This window comes from Ursus arctos, unplaced genomic scaffold, assembly GCF_023065955.2.
Source record: "Ursus arctos isolate Adak ecotype North America unplaced genomic scaffold, UrsArc2.0 scaffold_10, whole genome shotgun sequence".
NCBI lineage: Eukaryota > Metazoa > Chordata > Mammalia > Carnivora > Ursidae > Ursus > Ursus arctos.
Window position 1 is genome coordinate 32046919 of NW_026622764.1, and position 17392 is coordinate 32064310.

The 17392-nt window shown below is 41.6% G+C and overlaps 1 protein-coding gene across 22 annotated transcripts in view; it reads left to right on the forward strand.

Moving 5' to 3' along the window:
* Positions 1-17392, forward strand: part of KLF12 (KLF transcription factor 12) — a 413801-nt gene that overhangs the window by 350949 nt on the left and 45460 nt on the right. The window lies entirely within an intron of this gene.

Here is a 17392-nt window from a genome sequence, read left to right on the forward strand (position 1 = left end):
ACAGAGCATTTCCAAATGTTGGAATCCGTTTCAGAGCTGAAGGAAATGTAAGCGTCATCAGGTTTAGTTCAACGTCTCACTTTCCGCATTCCCCAAAGACAACATAGTACCATGGCAGACGGTGGGCATAAACCCAGGTCTCTGCAAACCTGTCCGGTCGAGTTTCTGCTGTGTAGCAGTTGCTATCTATGGGTAGAGCAAGAGAAATGCTAATGATTGAGTGAGGTAGGTACTTAATTCAGTACCAGTTAAGCAGAAGGCTTTTGTCTGGGAAATTCCCATGACACTGGTATGATTCCGGGAGCGAAGGGAGGCAGAGGAGAGGCCCTACTGAAGACCTTGCTGCCCACTCTACCATGTGGCAGCTACTCTTTGCCAGAGTGCTTACTCCGCATCTTAGAGATCCTTGCATGCTCATTATTTATAGATAATATTGATTATGTTATTTTAATTACCAGAGCCTTCCACCGCTCTGCTTCTTGACTTACAGAGCAAAAATTATGATAATATGTATAGACATTAATATGTGTAAATTTTACTTCCCAGAAGGGCCTGCCTGGCCTCGTGAGTTTTTTAATCCATACTTGTTGGCAAATGAGTAACCGCAGGTTGCCTTTAGATTTAGTTTTCAAGCATGCTTTCTCTCTCCAGTGTTTGATAACAAATTCGGAAAATGGGACATAGTTCATGTAATCATGGACCAGTTTGCAGGTTCTCTGTATTCATACTGAATTGCAATGAAAAGAAATGCCTCCAGGGTGTTGCTACATTTTCATTGCCTCCGAATTCACATCTTTTGGTGTGTTATAATCCAGTTTCGGCTATTAAATTCTTTAATTAATTCCACCACCTCCTCAAAGCTCGGTGACAATTATGTGTACTTTAAACTTGTATACCGTCTTTCAGATTGACCTTATTAAAGACATTTGGTCTAATTTTCCTGAATTCTTCATTACCCAGAATTTCAGCAAGAAACCTCATGATAAAAGTGTTTCACATTCCTGTTCATATCAGCTGGTTTTTGTCCCTAGTATTGCTTCAGTCACACTAGAGAAGATTTGGGGGGAAAAATTAAAGAAGGTTATTTTCTGCAATTATTTCCGTAATTATAGAAGAATTAGGGCTATAAGATCATGCTGAGCCATAATGGTCACCACTTCTGAGACATTTTTCTATTAAAAGTCCAAGAGTATTTTGTTTTTACCAACCTGCAACTCAGAAGCATGTTAGTGTCTTGCTGAAACCCTGAGAGAAGAACATATAGGGTGTGTCATTATATTCTTGGTTGATTACAGGGATCTTCCCAGCACCATAGTGAGGTGTGCCACTGTCGTGTAATAAAACATCTCTGTTTCCTTAACTAATTTTATTTTTTATTTCTTTTAAAGATATTTTTTTTAATTTAAGTAATTTCTGTCCCCAGTGTGGGGCTTGAACTCACGACTCCGAGATCACGAGTCGCGTGCTCTACCAACTGAGCCAGCCAGGCACCCCTTATTAACTAATTTTAGCATGACCGAGAAATATTAGTTAATTATTCAAAAGGACTTCTTCGGAAAATCCAAAAATTCATGGAACCAGAACAACACACTTGCAAATAACCCATAGATGACAGAAGAAAGTTGAAGAGAAATTTAGAAGTATTCTTACGTCAATGAAAATGAGAACACAACTTACCAAAATTTGTGAAATGTATCAAAAGCAGTGCTTAGAAGGAAATTTATAGCATCAAATAAATTATTAGAAAGCAAGAAAGATCTCAAATCAGTGATCTAAGGTTCCTTGTTAGGAAACCAGGAAAAGAAGAGCAAACTAAATCCAAAGTAAGCAAAAGAGAAAGAAAAAACCAAATTGTTTGTAATGCTGGTCTGTAACCTTTTGCACATAATTATTTTTTTTAGGTTGGTTAAGGATATTTAAAATTACACAATCTGAAATCATGAGTTACTTTGGGGAAGCTACTTAAACCATAGCTTTTTATAGAGTTTTAAATCGTGCAGTGTACATAATTCTCTATCACATTCCCCTCCTGGTTAGACCTGTTCAGATGTAGAACTTTAAAATAATGGTTGTGCTGTAAGAACAAGGGGATGTAAGGAGTCATTACTGAGTAACACAGAATAAAACTGTGTCCCAGTATGAAAAAAATAGGTGTCTCTGAAAGTACCAGTACAAGCCATGTTATAGTTAACATATCAAATTCAAATGAAGAAAGACCTTATTTTATACAATTGCTAGTTCCCTGCCCGTGTATGTACAGAGAAATCGCCACATCTAGAAAAGCCACGTTCTCTTTTAGTCCTTCATGGTATTTTTCAGTGAATATATTTGGAATGAAAAATTGGCTAATCATAGTTGTCTTCTAAATACATGTTTGAAAGATGTAATGACTAATATTGGGACCCAATCAGAAATCCTAATGTATTCTTGACTATGCTGGGAACACTGCTCGGGGTAATAAATCTTAAGGGGATTTCCCTGTGAGAGTGCTGGATGTGTCTGTACTATTTTGATCTTCATTTATCAGTCATCTTTCTAGCCATGGAGGTTTCTCTGTCTGTACGTGGACAGTGAACTAGCAGTTTCAAAATTAAATATATTTTCACTTTACTATGATGTTTCTCAGCGGACCACTAGATTTTCATAAAGTTTCCTCGTAATTTCCTTAAAATTAGCTATTTATTACATTTCTTAGTACAGCACTATGTTACCTAAGGTAGGGTCAGTATCCTCATAATTAATATATTTCTTTTAATCAATTTTAAGAGGGCATTAGATAGTATGTGATATCTTTATCCAAAAATTAATATCTACCAGTAGCACACCAGTTTTGGTCACACCTGCTCCATTAAGCCCACGGTTAAGAAGCAGCCGGAGGGGGGCACCTGGGTGGCTCAGTCTGTTAAGCATCAGACTCTTGATTTCAGCTCCTCTTGATTTCAGCTCAGGTCGTGATCCCAGGGTTGTGAGAGATGGAGCCCCATGTTGGGCTCAGTGGGGAGTCTGCTTGGGATTCTCTCTCTCTCTCTCCCTCTCCCCTCCACTCATGCACTCTCAATAAATAAGTAAGTAAATAAATAAGTAAGTAAGTAAGTAAATGACATCTTAAAAAAGTAATTAGCTGGAGGGCTGCAGACCCTGCTGGAACCCGTTGTCTACTGGTAGCTATTACCTCTGTTTGAATTTTCACTCAGTTTAGTCTCCTTTATCAGGTGAGTTTCCTTTGTCAGAAGTAATGGAAAGTGACTGAGTCTGGCCAACTTGAGCAAAAGGTTAATTTGTAGAGAAGGACATGAGGTGGGTTACGAAGTCAGAGAAAAAAACAGCAGAGCTGGGGCTCAGGAAACACAGGAAGCGGGACAGCACCCACAGTCCCAGGGTGGGATTTGATAAGCAGGTGCAGGCCTCGAGTGACTCAGCTCCAGCTCCTTAATGTCACCTCCTCAAAACCACAATAGAGGGAGGCAGCGTCGGATCGGCCCCAGCCTGGCTCAGGTGCCCAGCCTGTGGCTGAGGGAAGAAGGTACCTTGGTCAACAGTCCCACTAAGACCACATGTAATGAGGAGTCTCCCAAAAGAGGAGGCGGTGCTGCAACCAAACGATGATGGGAAGACTACACTTCATAAACTAGCACCGTAGACCCAGCCTACAATTCAATGAACGAGAAGCTGTCATGAAAGGTAGTTAATGAACTTTAATGTTATTTCTTGGCATCTACGTTTTCTTATATTTTGATTGATAAAGATAATCTGCAATTAGTCACTAAAATAAATGGCTGTCTCAGGTATTATTTGTGATTATTGAACGGCCAAATCATAAGAACAATGTTTAGTCAAAACAGACTCCGGGGCACCTGGGTGGCCCAGTCGGTTAAGCGTCTGCCTTCGGTTCAGATCATGATCTCAGAGTCTTGGGATTGAGTCCTGCATCAGGCTCCCTGCTCAACAGGGCGTCTGCTTCTCCCTCTGCCCCTCCCCCTGCTCGTGCACACGCACACTCTCTCTTTCTCCCTCGAAAAGAAATAAAATCTTTAAATTTACAAAGCAAAATTAACAAGTTTCCATTTTCCCTTAAAACTTTTAGTTTTTTATCCTAAAAACCCCATACCACCCATTTTCTCAGAAATCCTACTTTGAATCATGTATTTAAAAATGTGGCCTTTAAAACCAAACACATATAGTTATTGTGATAAGATACATAAAATAAAACAGAGGAACCTCCTATGAAACGAGAAAAGCTTGAGTCAACAAGCTTGGGTTCTGGTATAAATTTGTCACTTAATACTAAATGAGTCTGTGTGCTTTTCGCACTTCAGTATTTCTATCCAATGAATGAATGAATGGTGTTTGACCCAAACTATTCAAATTAGGTCTTGGAAGAGTGTAAAAGAGGTAATACTCTTCTTAGTATCACCTTGAATGAGTTTCATAAACTCTAGATATTAGCCCACAACCACGTGTCAGCTTTACGTGAAAGAAATCTTTCCTACCACCTGAATGATTCTCTGACACACCAGCATTTGTTAGAGCTTCAAATGAAGCTGTAGTTGACGTCAGCTGTCTTGAGTCCTTCTTAACCTAACAGTTTAGAACCCGGAGTAGGTGAAAATCTGTGAGTAGGACTGTGGTTCAGTGCATTTAGGTAAATACATGCTCAGAAAAGGACACACGTTGCATCTAAGCAGAGGTAATAGCTTGTAGGATGTAGATGGAACCAGTTTACTCCAGTTTCTGGGAAGGCCAAACAGAAGGGAAACTTTCTGTATGTTACCAGTTTTGTGTGATCATTAAATCGTTTCTCCTCATCCTGTAATGTCTTTGGACTGCCTTCATAAATGGACATGTCAAATTACATCCTTCAGAAAAGCAGGGATTTACAATCACCCATAAAATTAAATTAACAGTATTGTAAAATTGAAATATCTCCAATTCCATCAATTTTCTCATTCCTCTATTCTTGGCCTTTTTTCCTTGTTAGACTCTAAAGAAAAATATTGCTTTCCTTAGAGTTTGCTGTTGATAGGTATGGAGAAAGAAAATAGCTTTCTATTATTTTTCACTTGAGACCTGAATTATTTTGTACTCTTTAAAGAACCCTGTAGCTTAGCTGCAAGAACGGACTGATTTCTTACAGTGAAAGTAGCTTACAGTAATCTTCCCCAAAGTTTACAGGCTGTGAAGTATTTATTTGGGAAAGAAGGAAGTGCGGAATTAGAGCGGAGGCAGGAAACAAAGGCCAAAGGCGACCATGTTGAGAACAGAAGGAGATTGCTGCCACCTAGAGGTAGAAGTTGGTAAATTCTGAGACCGCTGTGAACGTAGAAAGATCTGGAGAGTAGATTTTGATATGATAGTATCATAAAACCGAAATGCAGCCAGTTGGTTCAGTCCCTACCTCTAAGTGGGACTAGACTCATTCTGTCCCCTTCCAGGTTGGTAGAGTGCCAGTGTTTCCTATGAAATATTGCTGACCCTAGTGGGTTTTTCTACTTTTCGCCGACGGTAACTTTGTCTTCGATCGTAAAAGCTTATGTGAAGAAAATCTTCCTCCTATACAGTACAATCTCAGTGATTTGAATGAGTCATTATTACCCTGCCTAATAGAGAATGTGTTTCCCATACTCCCCACTATCTCAAATATTACACCAGGAGTCCCTGGAAGGCTACCTTCTCACTGAATCGTGTGGCTGATGCTCTCCTGTCTGTCAGAGAAGCGCAGGTAGGAGAGAAACCTTTAAGATGAGAGCAGAGTTCCCAGCGATACTATTCAGAGGAGGGGACCCTGAGACTCACCTAGATTCGGCTAAAACCTAAAACCAACACAGCACCAGTCTCACTTTCATTTTGGTTCTTAGGAGCTGACTCTACATAGCTCTGACATTTTTAAAAATTATGTTGTGAAGATATTTTTAATAGAAAAGCCTCCCTCATAAAGAAGCCTAGACAGCCAGAAATGTGCTGCCACATTGGGCTTGCGATGCGTCTTTTCAGGACCGCCATAGTGCGCAACCCCAGGGGGCACTACTCACATTGTCAGCTGTGTGAAGGGTGCCTTCTGCGGTACTAAAGAAACACAGAATTGGCGCCGAAAGGTGAGAAAATAGGAAGAGAATATGTGTGTGAATCTCCGTGTCTGCCCCACTCTCCGCCCCTGAATGGGAAACTTGATTGAATGTGGTTGATGATTGTGATGATGGTTTTCAGGGGGAAAAGGGCTTCCAGAAAATACCCGAGCATATTGGCAATACCTTTTAGAAAATGAGGATAGCAATCAGAGTGTTCCTTGTTTATTTTAAATCCCACTGCCTCCTTAGCACACATTAGCGGAGTCTGTTCCCTGCTTCGCTGCCTTCTGGGCCTTGCTATCTTTGCTCTTTCTCTTAGCCTGTATTCACTTTTAAGCTGCAATTTAAGTATTTATGTTCCATATCACTTTTACAAACCTGAACGCTTTTGAAATTGCCAGGGTTTTTGTTGTTGTTGTTGTTTTGTTTTTTACTCAATAGCATCATCACTTTGCCAGAATATTTGTGTTCACTCATTTGTTCCCTCATTCTGTAAAGTTATGGCAGCCACAATGACCTGGCCACTTGCCTGCACTCTGGGGAAGCCGTATTTAAAAAGACAAGGCAGGGCCTCTGCTCTCCCGGAGCTTAGCACGTAGTAGAGTGAGACAGACAACCAACAAGTGTTTGGTGGTGGTGAGTACTCTGCCGAAAATGTAACAGGGATATGCGTGGAGATGAGTGGAATGCCATCCAACAAGCTTCGTCAGAAAGAAGCCTCTTGAGAGGAGGAGGCACGGAAGCTGGGAGCCGGATGAAAAGGAGCCAGCTGCATGAGGCTCTGGGGGACATTATTCCAGGTGCTAGAAACAAAGATCGTGGGATGGGAATGAATTTGGAACATTTGAGGAACATTGAGAAGTGAGTGAGGGGTGGGTGTAACAAGATAAGGTCAGAGAGCTTGGTGGGGACAGAAGCACACGGGCTACAGTCAGTCTGGGGGGTCACGAGAGCCATGGGAGGACAATGAAGTGATCAGACCCAGATTTTCAAGGCTCACTCTGGCTGCTCTGTGGAGAAAGGATTACAAGAGTAGAAGCAGGGGGACAAGTACAGGAAGCTGGGGCAGTAATGGTTGAGGAGAAAGGATGGTGGTTTAGAGTGGTATCAGTGGAGAGAGAGAGATCAAATTAGGTTATGTTTTGAAGGCCAAGTCAACAGCGTACTGCTTATGGAAGGAGGCAAGGAAACGAGAAAATCAGAGGTGACACCTAGTTTTTGTCTGAGCAAGTTGTGCTTGTTGCCAAGAGCTTAGCAAAGAAGACAAGTCTGTAGGTACAGATGTGAGCGCCATTGGCATAGAGATGATATTTCCTGAGGGGGTGTATGTGTGTCTGCATTTGAGGATGAGGGACAGGAAAGTTTTTGAGGTGAAGAAGGTCTGAAGTTAAACATTTTTGCAGAATGTCAGCTGGGGGCTCTCAGGTAGAGTGGTTGAGCGACAGACACCCACGGGAAGATCAGACCGAAGCTGTAGTGTCGCACGTAAGGCAGCCTGGGGGGGGCGGGGTCCTCATGGCGCAAACAGTTACCTTTTAGTCCATGTCTTTGCCCCATCTCTGCACCCTGTCAGCTGCCCGTCATAAAATGCCACCTGCCCCAGTGTTTGTCCCGCCCAGAGCTGCTTGGTGAGACATCCGACCCTAGATAGATAAGTAGATACTAATACATGAAGGCATCTTTTTGCAAAACACCAGGTACCCTGACTTCTTCAGACCAGCACCGGAAAAGAATCTGTTTGTTCCTATTCTCCGAGCCCGGGTTTCTGCCTATTTCCCATCCAAGCCGGAAGCCTCATAGTAACTCCCACTCTGTCAGAACCAACATCCATTCAATTACCCAAACTAGCGTTCTCCCTCCTCAGTATTTCTTGGCAGTGTTGGCTCTTCATCCCACATGCCCCCATCATCTCTTGCCTGAAATATTAACCTACGTGCCTAACTGGTCTCTTCGGATTCGGAGTCCTTCCGCCCCCGCCCACATGCAGTCTTTGCCATGCCTGCAGGGATGTCTGTAAAATGCATAGGGGATTGCTCCTCTCTCTACAGTTCGTCCAGACCTTGCCATTGTTTAGAGGGCCCGAGCCCTTAGCACAACCTATGAGGCCCTTTGCAAGACTGTCTTTTCCTGTTTTCCCACCTCACAGACCCTGTGTTCCAGCCACACTGACCGTGTGTTTTCCAAAAATACCTTGTTCACCAAGAAAGCTAATTCTGACTCAGCTTATGAATTCTCTTCCGTGCAGAGTGTTCCCTCCAGTCCCCCATTCCATCAGCCTCTCCTTCCTCCCTGATTTGGTGCTGCTGTATGAACCAGACATCACCCTCTTCACAATTTATGGTCTTTTTTTTTTTTTTTTTTTTTTGCCTGTGTGTGTGATGATCTCCTGACCTTGTCATCTCCAGATGGAGACCCCGCATCGTGAGGACCGTCATTTCCTGGCTGCCAGCACGGGGCGTGGCATGGCGGGCTAGAACGTAGATATTGATCGACAAAATAAATCATCTCTTTCAACACGCTCAGTTTTTCATGGCTGTTTCCCATTCCTTAGTCAGTATTTTAAGACAAATAGAAATATTCAGATTCAGAGGGCAACAAGAACCTTTTCATGTTAGAAACGTCTTGAAACATTGGTTACATCATTTCTACCCTTCTCCTGCTTATAACTATTACATTCGACGAAATGTTTGAAGGATAATAGTAGAGTAATGACCTGAATTTCAGAGATTTGGGACCTGTTCTGTCACTCTCTAATTATGTGATCTGGGGCAAGATTGAGTCCCTCATGCCTGCTCTTGCCTATATATTTCACAGGAATGATACGAAAATAAATGGAGGAGATTATGTAGGAAAGCTCTTTACGCTCTGGAAGACGAGATGTTACAAAATGCCTCGGTGCTATTATTTTTACTATTTACTTTTCTCTTAAATGTAGCCTCCTTTATTGATGCTTTAACAATGTATATTTGATAGCTTTCCTTTTCTCTTATTTCCACAAACCATATAATATTATAAGGGATTAGGGTTCCAATTCTTACCTCCACCTGACTTTTCCATATATGCCCTTCCTTCTGATCCACTTGATTCTGAATTTAATTATCAGGCTTACATTAACACCCAGGCTCTTTGCTTTCTTCCTGCCTAGCAGTTCTTCATGGCTGAGTGAAAGGAGCTTGATTAATAAAAGCTTGCCCTTTTATATTTCCTTGTAATTAGTCCAATAAAAAAAGGGTCACCTCCTGGATGGGCTTTGTGTGGGTAATTTTTTAAAAATTCTTTGTCCTTTGGATGTGCTAATTCGATGGCTTTTTTGTTTCTTGCGTGTATTGATGGATTTGAAAATCAGTCTTCTGGTTTTTATTGCTATGCCTTCAAAGACACAAGCACCCACAAACATCACAGCTCTGGAAATAGGATTTGGAACAAGATTTAAATGTGGGGTCTGTGGTTTAACAGGATTAAGGCGTATGACGTTCTCAGATGAACAGAGAATAAATATCTGTCTTTAATCTCGTAGTTGGCTCAACAGGTACTGAATTTTAAGTGGCGCTGTGCAAAATGTCAATCCATGTTGGTAGAAAAAGTTAAATCATTTATCTTTTTAAGAGCTAAGAAGCTGGACCTCCCCATTGCAGCCGTGGGCCCAGGGTCCCAAAGCACACAGCCAAAAGTGCCTCCTGATGAAAATAAGGGAAGTTTGTTTACTCTATAGGAAATGTCCATCAAGGCAAATCTAGTGGTGTAATTGGCCACAGAGGGAGAGGTGGCCTCTGAAGTACTCAATGTAGATTTCTGTTCTCCAGTAATTTTTTAAGGCCTTTAAGACTGACCTGGGGTGAATAAATATTAAAAAAAAAACACAGGAGTCCAAGGAACTTGGTGGAAAAAACAGAGGCTTTGGGATCGGGGATGCTAGTTCAAATTCTGTCTGCTGCATTTATTGGCTCTTTGGCTTAAGGGAATCACCAGACAAAAACACCTCTTTCCCAGAGCTCAGCAGATTGAAACTTAAATGTGTTGATTCAGGTTAAAGGTCCGGGCAGAGCAGGATCTTATATGTCAGCTATTATTTTTATTAAAATGCCCCCTCCTAATTATCCACTTCCTCAAGGACAATCATCCAAATGTCATCTGCGTCTGACTTTGCCTCGTGTGGATTATCGCCACCTCATGCTGGAGGGAAGCAGATACGGAATTGGAAAGGGGCACTGAAATCAATAATTTGCTCCCGGGCATGCCTGGTTATATTGCTGGTAAATAATTCATCCTCTGGTGGCAGAGGGAGGTCTCCAGAGTGATTCTCCACAAACTCCTCGTTTTTAGCACTTCTCTCCAAAGGGAAACAGTGAAGTCTGATTTCCTCAGGAAATGGACGGTATACTTTGGTAGAACCACCTTTCAATGATACTTTATATTGAGCTTTTTATAGTGTCACACAGTTGCATACGTAGCATTTCACGTATTCCTCATAACCATCCTGTGAGATGTCCTAAACCATACTATGATCTTAACCTTTAAAACGAGGAGAGGCACAGTAGAGGTTAAAGATTCAGCCTGCTTATTTTCATATTTCAGTTACCACATATTACCTCTATACCCCTAGGCAGATTAGTTAATATCTCTGTGCCTCGATTTCCAAATCTATAAACTAAGGCTTGCCGTTAATACCTGTCCCATGGCTCTTGTCAGGATTTAATGTGCTAATACACATAAAGCTCTGAGGACGGTGTTTGGCAGACTCAAGAGACGTGGACTATTATTATTTTGAGGAGATGGCAAAGCTAGTTTATGTAGGACTAGAGTTTATATATAGCCAATGTTCATCATCTCATTAGTATCTAGAAAGTGTTTTGATCCTTTTACAGGTAACAAAATTGAGACCTAGTATTCCCCGGTATGATATACCAAACGGACCTTGACTGTGTCCCTTCTGTCACTCCTCTTCCTTTACCTCCCTTTTAAATGTTCATGCTCTTCAAAGTTCCATCTCCTTTTGTATAATCTCCTGTAGTGAAAACAGCCTTGTCCACAGTTTAAGCCCTCACCTTTTTTGCTGATGACAGCTTGATTGATCGTTTCCTCTTCTGGGTCCCCATCAAGTATTTCCATCACAACTCTTGTGTGTGTGTGTGTGTGTGTGTGTGTGTGTGTGTGTGTGTACGCCTTTCTCTTTTAGGCTCTAAGTCCCCAGCACCTTGCACAAGGCCTGGCCCATACATAGTGGGCACTCAAGAAATGTTTGAAGAAGGAAGACTAAAAGGGGTGGGACATGGATTTAAACTGAAGTATTCAAATTCTTGTAGAATATTTTAAGAGTTTTTCCAAAACGTGCTCTATTAAAATAGTTTATAATTGGAAGTCTGACCTCTTTTGAGCACCTACTGGGCACCAAGCACTAAGATTTTTCACTGTTATTGATTCAGTTGTATAAAATACCGGGAATATAAAGATACCCTCGAGGAGCCTCTGTCTTTACAGGTAGAGTTCAAACTCGTGAATGAGTTAGCAGATATGTTGCGGCTGTGTGTTGTTGGCCTTTTGTAAAGAGCATGTCATCTCTTTGTCGCAGGGAGGGTTTTCTGTGCCTCACCGCTTTAACATTTAGATATTGCCTCGTGTGTTGGCCTTCAGAGTTAACATCTTCGAGATAATGGGATTCGTGAGTTGAAGTTATTTACATTTTTGAATTTGATTTAAAAGGTTTAGAGAAATGTGTCCTATCTCCATTGCTTTTGCCCCTTCAGTGTGGTTTCCCGTGTATATAAATGGAAAAATAATTGAACTTCTAGAGTCCCCTTATTGTTTGCCCGTGCGCACATACACACACCTAATTGTGGTAATGCAGTACTCTTGTTTGTTGGTTTATATCTGTGGGTTTTTACCAACCGGCTGCTACTCCACTGTGAAGCGACATTAGAACGCTTATTTCTCTCTGGGTGTAGAGACCCATTCTGAAGACGCCGGACATTCAGTAACAGTCTTTTCCCTGGTAGAGGCAGCATGGACTACCTGCTCAGTAGAACATTACCGTCCTTGAAATGTAAAAATGATGCATCACTTATCACAGGGCCACTAATGGTTTTCACTGTTATTTATTCAATTGTGTAGTGATGTGCCCTCGACTTGTGTGCTTTCAAACTGTTGGGTATCTTGAAAATAGCATTCAGTGAAATTGGAATCGTGGTGCCATTATTGCTTGGCATTGTCTGAAACAGTGCCTTGGTTTTGCAAGTTGGTGCTTATCAATTGGTTTAGAGCCTGTGATTCTAGAAATGATAGATGTGCAGCACGATAACAAGTGTCGACAAAGGAGCATTTTCATTTTCCTTTTGCTCTGGGTACTTTGACTTAGTATGTGAAATATAGGAATTCTCACACACGACTCAAATTATGAAACTAGTCTTTGTCACAGTCTGGGTTTAACATGACCTTTGTTGGATATGTATGGAGATATAATAATTGCATTTAATATTTATAAATATGCGTGTTATAGTTATATTGGTTAGCCTATATTCTTTAGCCCTCATTCCAGCTGACCTCCATGTCACATGATTTACTACACTGGAGAAGGAAAACCAGAACCTACTCCATGGCTGTTGACAGAGCCCCATTCACTCTGAGTTGTTTCACAACTTCATGATTCCGTACTCACAACTGGGTAGGAGTAGGGTCACCTGTTTTCTACAGGAAACATATCCCTGAAATGAATATGCATTTGCAATAGGCATTCTCTGATTCCCTTATGTCCCCAGGGGTCAAAGAGCACACGCATAAAAATAACCCCTTATTATAGACGATTTATGGTAAGGAGCCATATTTTTTAAATGAATACAAATGCGTTAACTGCAACTTCTCATGAGGAATACATGAATAAGTTGTTTATTCTAATCAGTAAATAATAGCTGTCATTGCAAGTGCTCATAAAAATGACTGATTATATTAGCAGGCCTGGGTCCAGAGGATGTTGCTGGCTAAAGCTCGAAGACCTGTACCTCTGGGTGCAGCCAGCATCTCAGGATTTAACACCAGGATGCATTCTTCACTTCTGAAGAATTAGCCCTCATTGAAGGTGAACTCAACTGGTGACACTCAGAAAATAATGAGCTCAGATATTAAAGTAGAGGGACACACACACACACATTCACCTCTGCGTATATATCTATATCTGGATCTGTATTTGTAATTTGTATCTGTGTCTCAGCCTGTAGTTTTATTTCTTAATATCCGGATACAGATTTTGCAGGTGATGACCATGCTGGTGTCAGGCTGGCCCCAGGCAGCACTGGCTTCTCCTTTCCTTTCTGACATTTTTCCAGGGGCATGCACTCCTGCCCCTGCGGTGCCACAGCAGTTCCTCCTGTATTCCCTGCTCTGGAGTGGCTCACCAGTACTGCCATCCCAGCCCACCAACTCCTTGCCCCCCGCATACTAGACCAACTCCCATGTGGCTGACCCAGGCTCCAAGATGTCCACCACCCAGCCCCCTGCCACCCATTCTCCACTCCTCCCACTGATTTGCCTAAAAGCATTCTATAAAACCTGTCTTGAAGAGATCCCTACTAGAAGAGGCCTACATCTAGCCTTTTAAAGTCCTATTTCAGCCATTCTCTCATGGGGAATTCCCACCCAACCTTTGGGACATTGACATCAGGTATTATTGATCCTATTTTGTCGGTGACGAAATGAAGGGTCCAAACTAGAGCTTCGGTGATTCACGCTATGGAACGCGGCCTCCGTGCCACGGAGCTGCCACATCCCCATCTGCTCGTTCCAGATTTAGCCTGGATCACCTCACCTCTGCTGCCCAGAGTCAGACCCCAGTTATTATTTCTGGGAGGAGAATTTAAAAGCAGACAGACCAGCTCTATTTTATTTCAGCACAAAGATGCCTTAGATCTTGGCATTTGGGTTTGTTTGAAGTGAGGAAGCATATCTGTAGATGGCGGAGAGAAGAGTTTCCAGAGCAACAGGAGGGGTTCCTAGGGTTCTTGACACTGCTTTGCAAAACCTTTTTGAAGGTAGAGATTGATTTTCTCTCTGGAATGTTTGAAATACAGTTCTGCCTCAAGGAATTAGTTAGAAGAACTCTCAATGTACTTTCTAGTCATGAATTCTCTCCTTTTCTTGAACACCACAACTTTCTTAGAAACTACCTTGGTTTTTCTCATTATCACAGAGGGACTTTTAAAAAAGGTGATTATTGTGAAATTGGTGGTTCTGAAGCAAGCTGTTACCAAAACGATTTTTCAAATGTGCTTCTACGATCAGCTTTTTCCAGACACACATAAATGTACATAAATCTCTTCATGTGACATAATACGCATGATCTATCTTTTGGTAGGTTTTTTAGAAGCCATTTCAAAATAAGTCTCCATGTAACTTTAATAGAATGAGGAACCATTCCTTCTGGTACTTTTCTCCCCCTTAATTTCTAAATACAATATTGAATTAAATAATCGTATAGTAAGTCTTTAAGCAAAGCTAAATTCTCTGGTGCTTTCAGTATCTTAAAACAGGAGTCTATTTTATAGAAGGTAGCACTGATCAGACAACAGAATTTAAGACTCTACATAAAAAGAGTCGATCCTAAGAGAAGTCATGGTAAACCCTTTCTGCCAGTATTCTGCAGGAGTAAGTCATGGTAACAGCACCTGCCACACGCAGTTTGTAATTCACAGAGGAATAGGCGTCTTCCGAAGTCGCTCATATTCTAGGCTCAGATTCTGGAAATAGCGTGCAGCCAGAGCTGAAGGAAGGGGACTCTGCTACCAAATAATGCGGATGTCCTCAGTCCATTGGAAATGTAACCTGCTCCTATCTGCCTCCTGTCTAGTGAGTCTTCTCATTTATAAGTGGAGAAACTAATGGAACAATACAGGCTTTCCTTAGAGAACAAAGGAGCTGAGGAAGGATAGGGCTAAGGGCTAACTTTTTCCCTTGTGCTCAGGAGAACACGACTAAACTGTGAGTCTCCCTGACTTAATAAGAGGGTGATGTGAAAGAAGTGAGAAACAGTCACTCCTGTGGGCAGTGGGAAGCGGACCTGAAACAGGTGCCACACGGAGAGCTGACTCTGGTCTCTCTTGGCTGCAATGTGTCCTTAAAGGAAACCTCAGATTGAACTCCTTGAGCTCGCATTCAGAAATACATGTTCTGCCTTTCCATATCCTCACTGTAAGAGGGTTTGTGTTAGTTACTAACAGTCTACTGTTTGACCTTACTTGTTTCAAGGTTACTTAATCTGCCTAAACTTCATTTTACTCATCTGTAAAATGGGAAGGATCATGCTATCCTCTTAGATTGTGAAAAGAACTAAATAAGATGATACACGTAAAAGATTTAACCAAGTATCTGGCAAACATTCAGTTGTTCCATAAATGTTAGCTATTGTTCGCTATTATGATTTGAATACCAAAAAGTTCAGGGCACAGAAAATTACCATTTGTCATGCTCTAAGTAGAGACTGAAATCTGTACACGCTCTACCTTTTGAACTCAGATTTGACTGGAGTAAAGCTAGCAAGTAATTTCAGAGATTTGGTTCAGTTCTTAAAATGCTCTGCTTTTCCAAGTGAAAAATTGTGCATGTTCCACAGAATGCCCTAACTATTCAGGAATCTTCCCGAAGTCTAATGCCTGTGGCAAGAATCTGAAATAATAAACACTGCCCTTTGCTTCTATCTTTTTTTTCTTCTATCCCCATATCGATAGCCTTTCCAACCTCTTTTAAAAGGGCAGTATAAGTGGCTGCAGGAATGTGAAGTCTCTCGTCGTTTGGTAGCCTGGGTTCGATGTGTGACAGACGAGAGCAGGGATGGACGGTGCCTCCCTTATGGCCGGACCCCTAGAGCTTAGTGCTGTGCTCCCACAAAGTAGGTACTCATTAATGCTTGTGAAATACTAAATAAGTGACCAACCTCATGATGACATCTTCTTCCAGAAGTTTGTTAAAACTAAACCTTACACAGAATATTAAAAGAGATCAGAGTGGTATTTTGCTAGTATAAATTTAGATTTCTAATTTATTGTCTTAAAGTCAATCACAGAGAACAATGGAACTGTTGATAAACAAATGAAATTTATAATTGGGGTCAAAGAGGACAGTTATAGCCTTGTTATATTACACTTACATACTTGAAATTGAAATAATTCAAAATAATGACCATAGGGCTCTGAAAGTTCCCTGATATATGACTTAAGACAACTGCCATGGAGTTAAGAGAGGATGTGTTGTTGGCCTAAGAACCATACGAATATGGGACGCCTGGGTGGCTCAGTCGGTTAAGCATCTGCCTTCAGCTCAGGTCATGATCCCAGGGTTCTGGGATTGAGTCCTGCATCCAGGGCCTTTGCTCAGCGGGGAGCCTGCTTCTCCCTCTGCCTGCCACTCCCCCTGCTTGTGCTCTCTCTCTCTCTCTCTCTGACAAATAAAATCTTAAAAAAAAAAAAAAAAGAACCATAAGAATAATTGTGATCCAGGGGACGGCAATAGAAGTCTTTACTATTATTCTTTGTAAATCTGACAGCAAAGTTCTTGCCTCACAATGAAACGAGAGCTTAAGGCTTTGAAACTGGTTATATCTGGCCAACCCAGAGCTCCTGTGGCTCTCTGCAGCACTGATGGCCCAACCCTCCCAGGGGCAGGGACCAGTCTTACAGGCTGCCTCATTGCACTTCGGTTTTTCTCTTCCATATGATGCAGACAAGTTTCTCTCTGTTCCGAGGAAACATTGTCAGGATGAATTGGAAAATTACAAACAAATAAGACATCTTTAGAGGAAGTTTAACTTCACGGAGGAAAGATGCTATAGGAATGGAAGGAGTTATTATAAACTTTAAAAAAAATGAGATATGTAAAAATGTTGTTAGCACTTGAGACTGTGTCCCATTTTATGCCTTCTGTTTTGCCTTTGCTCCTGGAATTTTTAGGCCTGTCTTATGGATGTGTAAATCGCATTAGCACTGGGGAGGCTTTTCATACATAAGTTGTACTGTCTGTCAGAGCAGATTGCTCTGCTGTTTTTCCTGCGTTTTCCTAAAAGTCTGCCCACACACTGATACGCTACAGCGGCGCTCGCACTTAGACATATGCTAGAGCACAAAATGCTTTCCCCTCAGGACTCAGAGAGGGTGTTTTCGGAACGCTTTCCCTGATTCCTGCTTCTTGAGATAAAAGAACATTTGGCAAAGAAAGTCCGACTAGTTGCTTTGAAACAATAAATCGGGAATTGAACTCATTTAATAAAACTAACGGAGGCATGACATGATTAGTTCTAAATGATCTGTGATAAGCTTTCCGCGGGTTTACCTGGCCACTCTCAAAGGTGG